The sequence below is a fragment of the Ictidomys tridecemlineatus genome, chromosome 6 (assembly GCF_052094955.1).
Source record: "Ictidomys tridecemlineatus isolate mIctTri1 chromosome 6, mIctTri1.hap1, whole genome shotgun sequence".
NCBI lineage: Eukaryota > Metazoa > Chordata > Mammalia > Rodentia > Sciuridae > Ictidomys > Ictidomys tridecemlineatus.
The window spans coordinates 147,291,680-147,298,023 of NC_135482.1; positions in this window are offsets into that span (position 1 = coordinate 147,291,680).

The window sequence follows — 6,344 nt, forward strand, 5'->3', positions numbered from 1 at the left end:
GGGGTTAGGATGGATGATGTGCATGATGGATGATGTGCATAACATAAAATAAGTTATCTGAATTTTTTATTTTTAAAAAATAATATTTCAGGGAAACCTTTGTGAGAACTACTGAGATACTGGACTGCTGTGTACACAGACAGCACTGAAATTTAAGCAATTGTAATAGAATTGTCTTTCAATACACTGACCAGCCCAAGTTTGGTCACAGAAAGAAGTGAACATTGTAACTAATGTCCTTGGGCTATGTCCCTTAATTGTGTTAGGAAAGGCATGCTTTAAATATTGTATTTCACTTATTTTGTATAGAACAGGAGATTTTCAGCTGTGTACATTTATTTGCTCATGCACTTCTTTGGCTTTCTATATTTATTTGGACATGTGTGGAAATAAGTCTCTTGGAAAATTATTTCTCTTGGAATAATGTAGTTATTGCCAGGTTTTGAGCAGTCTCTTAAAAGTGCTGTCAGAACAAATACATCAGGTCACACAGCAGGTGGTTTATCTCTGTGAAAGCCTGAGCATTAAAATACAGAAGGCCGTAGACTAGTAATTAGGTATTGATTGGTTTATCTAATACATTCTGCACATTGCTAAACAAATGCAGCATCATTTCTGATTCGTTTCTTTTAAATCTTGAAATTGGTCAGTGCATTTATTTCAAAGATTACAAAATATGAAATTCATGTTTTACAACTTATTTGCTGATCTCACTTGAACCCAATCAATAAACTTCAGAAAATGATTCTATTCTTAGAGAATATTATAAAGATCAACAGAAACACATTTCTACCTCTGATAAATACTTTTACTTTGTATCCTCAGAAATTTATGTTTTAAAAATCATTCAAGCAATGACATTTCTGTTAGAAACATAGAGCATCACAAAATCCTGCAGCAAAAAAGAGAAGTGCAGAGTCATAGAGCAAATTATCAAGGATCACACCATTAATCAGAGCTCCAAGGTGAATGGAAACAAAAGAATATAAATGAGAAAGTAGAATTTTGGAGAACAAATAAGTGCATAACTAAACAGATACAAATGTGAAAAATAATTTGTGAATTATAGCAAAATGAGAAGATAAATAAGAATAGTAAGAAAAAATATTTAAAACCAACATTTAAGTAAATTTTTGAATCATGGTAGCAAATATTTTTGCAGAGTTTATATTCTTATTTTGAACAACAATGGTCACAGTCTTACAAAGATCAGGACTGTAAAATTAGGAAAGTATAAAGAATCTGTTTTTTTAAAAAATAATTAAAATATATGGGTTTTTAGAGATTAGAAAACAGGAAAAGATAAAGGAATCAAGGTAAAAAAAAATAAATCAGTTACCTATATTTATGCTGTTTTTAATAAAATACTGTGGATACATATTTATCTTGGTTAATAGACTATAAAGATCATAGATTATGACTACACATAATATAAAATATATATATTTTCTACACTAACACAATGTGAGACCCATATATTTATTTTTATCTTTGGATAAAATGTCCACACATTATCAAAAATAATTCAATGATTTTAATTACTTTATAAGGTTTATAAAAGAAACAATAAAATCTTTATTCTTATTTCTAAAGAAATGAAATAAGACTATGTTATGCCTTACAGATTTTTCAGATGACACAAATAGATTAAACATAGAATCTGAACAAAGTGCATCCTGTCAGATCTCATTTGCTACTCAGAATATCCATTCAAAATTGAAAGAAGTTATTTGTCTTCTCCAAATCAACTGGGGACATAAAAAAAGTTCAGGATAGAACTCAGATAAATGTGCTTTAGAACCACACTTAAACATTACACTTAAGCATTTCTACTGTTAAAGAGCTAATCAGAATCTGATAACTAAAGGTGCATAGGTCATAACACATATTTACTTTTTATGGAAACTATCTGCTTTTCCACACACATTTATCATCATAATGCTAACAATAGAGCCCAAACAATACATATTTCTTTTTTACACATACAAATCCACACCCACAAGATTTATTCTATGACAAAAATATTTGAGTCTCATATAGAGATCTTTGTGTGTGTGTGTGTGTGTGTGTGTGTGTTTGTGTGTGTGAAGTCTACATAATGTGAGGAATTAAGTTGGTTTGGTTGTTAGCATTTATGAAAGATATTTTCAAATATAAATTTATCTTACAATTATCTAATTTCCCTATATATTTGTTTTATATATTGGCTATATATTTTCCTTTCCAGTGGAATGTATAAATTTTATTTTAGGACAAAAACCAGAGATAAACTGTATAGAAATATACCTAATATGGTCCAAGCTTAGAAAAATTACTTCTGTTGACTGGTTTCATCCAATGTATTATTGTACTTCATTGTTTACCTGCATTTTGTCAATGCAATGGGAAATTGGTTATAAATATGTAGAAGATTGGCAAGGCAGTCATACATTTTAATATAAGGGAAGTATATTGGAAAAATTACATTTTAAAAACTTCTAGCTATAACAAGCTTTTTCAGGGCTATATAAAAACATATAATGGAAAAATGTGCATCTTCACTCTTCTCTTTTTAATCCTTCTCTTTTGCCATGGCTGAAAGGATGAACAAATAGCTTCTTCTATGTATTGTCACAATGACTACTCACTGCCTGATTTTTATGCATAAGACAGATGATTCTTTCACTCTGTATGACTTCCCAAAACAAACTAGATTTATATATACAGTAGCTATTAAGGGGAAAATTGAGTGTTATTTTACCTTTACCAGCTAAAACTTGTATGAGGGTCAGTTGCAAAGAAGTGGAAAACATAGACGTGTATCTTATTCCTATTTTAATAAAGACTATATATATGATAAATCATTCTACACATATGTTCCTGTAGCCTAATAAAAGATTTAAAAATTATATGAACAAACAAATGTTTGGAAATATAAATTTTATAAATATTGACAATTGATAAAGCTATAGTGAGTCAATTTTTAAAATATTTCTTCTACAGATACATTTACTACATACCTACTAACTGCATACCTACTATGATTCATGCAATCATCAAGTACTTCAGAGTTATCAGTATGGAAGATAGCAAAGAAACATGGATTTTTGTAGAGCTTACACTCTAGTATAGATGTAACTTTGTATGAAATCTTGGATTGGGTTTTTTAAATCGATAGCTACAAAATAGTTTATATAAAGAACATAGAAATTAATTCAATAATGTATACAAAATTGCCTTTTGAAACTTAAAGTGCCTAATACTATAAAATATAGTTAAGTACCGAAATAATTATTTTATTTTCTTGTTTATTACTCTTCATATATTTTCCTTAAAGTCAGTGACACAATACAATTGAAAATAATGATTTTTAGCTCCTATCTATTAATTTACTCATTTTTATCAGCAACATAGAAAGTCAGGAAGGAACATACCAGAGTTTAACTACAGAGAAGAGAAAAACAACCATTTCTTGGTGACACAATGAGAATGACATGTAAACATTTTAATAAGTGCCTTGTTTTTATTGATATTGTAGGAAATGAAGATGTGTGACTGTTTTGGTCAGTTTTTTAGTCACTGTGACCAAAAGATCTGACAAGAAGGATTTTAGATGAGCTTATTTGGGGCTCACAGTTTTAGAGGATTTAGTCCACAGATGGCTAACTCTGTTGCTTAGGGCCTGAGGTGAGGCAGAACATCATTATTACCTTCCCATAGTTACCACCCAATCAATCCATTCGAGTGGATTAATGCACTAGTTAGGTTAAGGCTCTCAGAGATGAATCATCTCACCTCTATATTTTCTTGTAATCTCACACATAAGTTTTTGGTGGGCACTTCATACCTAAACCACAACAGTGACTTTATATAAAATGTCAGACTAAATGCACAATTGAGCCCTTTTTTTCAATAAAGTGTAATTCTATGCAATTGAATCCCTGACCATATACCTAACCTTATTTCACTCCATTTTACCTTCATTATGTCTTCCCTTTTCTTCTGGTGCTTTGAGCAAAGTGTCTCTCCCATGGCCTGTACCCTCTATACCTGAAGTGAAATGCCTGAAAACATTTCATTCCTGTCTCTTATTTAATCAGTTCCTTTTCTTCCTCTAAGAGTCAAGATCATTCATTCTCCAACTTTCCTGAATGTCCAAATTGCCTGGAAGGCACGTTAAGATATACTTTGCTAGATCTCACCACCCATATTTTCTGAATTAGCAGGTTTGATATGGGAAATTTTTTATAAGTTCCTAGTTGCTGCCCAAGGTACCATATTGTTAGAACCACTTCTTTAGATATCAAGTTTAAATATACTTCCCCACAGAGACTTTCCTTGGCTTCTTACAGTAGATGTAATCATTGATGACTATTTCCAAAATTTTCCATGTTTTTCTCTTCCATGGTATTGATTGGGTTTTTTCTTATGGAAAAATAAAAGGTGACCTATGTTTGTAGCATCTGAGAAGATAATGTTTCTGGCTATTAATGACATCATTGCAGGAATATACCACTCAATAAATGAATATTTAGGGTCTATGTTGGATACTTGTTGGTTTTAGGTTCAAAGTAGAACTTAATTTGTGGTATTTCAAACTCATGAATTTATTAGTAAAGTCAAATGGCATGATTTAAAATTCATTGTTCACCAATATAGGTAATATATATTTAATGAGTTTACTGATTATGTTCCCTCTGTGAATAACACCCTATTAAATTTATTCTGAAATAAAACTTATACATACGTATTCATATATAAATATATATATGCACACATATAAAAAATTAAATTTTAACAATTATATTTAAATAATTAAAATTAGTAAAAATTGTGTAAACTTATATAGAATTTAAAAGATATCATTTTAATTAGTAAAAATTGTGTAAACTTATATAGAATTTAAAAGAAATCATTTTATTATTACAAAATATTAATGTTAAGCTTTTGCATGTATCTAACTTTTTCCATTTGCCTACTTTTCTAAGTTTTAATATTTACTTTATAGTTTAATAAAATAAGCATTAGTGGTATAATGTAAAAGAATCAATAGGTGTTTGTAATTAATAAAATTAGGGAGCATAAATTGAGTTGAGAACTATGATATATGTTGCTTTTATTCCAATTTATCTTCTGCAATACTTCGAAATTTATCTCCATTCTTTGAATCATACATTTACCCACTGAAAACTCTGACCAAAATAAAATCAAACTTTTAAACAAATATTTATACATAACACTAATTTACATCCAACATATTTTAAAACATTTTTTCATGTCCTCATACTTATGCATTCTACACACCAAAGAAACTCTGTAATGTTTGTCATTTCCCAGAAATGTCAATTCTCAATTTACATTTTATGTCTTTCCTTAAGGTTCCAACTCTTCTACTACATTATTTTTCACGTGCTCCAACAACTAATAGTCTTTCACCATGGCCCGAGATAAATGTCACTTTATTCCTTGTTCATATCTTTCCTGATATATGGTGTTACCAACATTCAAAGTACTTTATAAAGTTTCTCCCTTTCAAATTGTAACTTTTATGAAAATATATTTTAAAAATAATTCTCATTTCATTCATATTACTTTTAAGGGTATTTTATACTTGTTTTATACAGACAGATATAAAAATCCATGTTAACAATAAATTATAAATAATGCTATCTAAACTCCCTATAGCCATGAAGAATATACTCAACTAATATAAATGGCAAGTTTTCTTAAAAGAGTATTTTGTTCAAGTTTTTACATTGTAAGTGCATATAGAGAAAAATTTAATGAGATTTTTGGTTGAATGATTGGCTGGAAAACTAAATGCTAGTTAAATCTTATGTTAGGGAAACAGAAAAATAATTCCATCATATTTTTGTAAGAGAGAAATATTAAAGTTTAATATAATGTGTATGTCACCTCTCCTGATTCTAAAAGTTTAAAACTACAAATAATGCAAAAAGACTTTGTTCTTACAGAATATTAAATCACTGGGAAAAGTGAAATTTCCTTTTGCAATAAATTCATCCTATAAATACAAATCTCATATCTGAACTTTTGACCTTTAAAAATAAGTGTGCTGTTGTTCAACCTCATTTGTGGAACAACTAATCTTATGAAAAGTAGTTTAGTTATTATATATAAGAATATAAAACATTTTGATGATAGTTAGATAACATAGATATTAAGATATTTTATGATATTAATAATTATGTTTATCAGTTTTAAAGTCATGTTATTGGGACAACTGGCATGCAGATTTGGAAAGAATGGAATACTGTGTATTCATAAATTTAATCTATCTATGATACTTCTTTAAATATTATAGGGTTTGTAGACATTTTGTAATTTTTTTACCATAATATTTA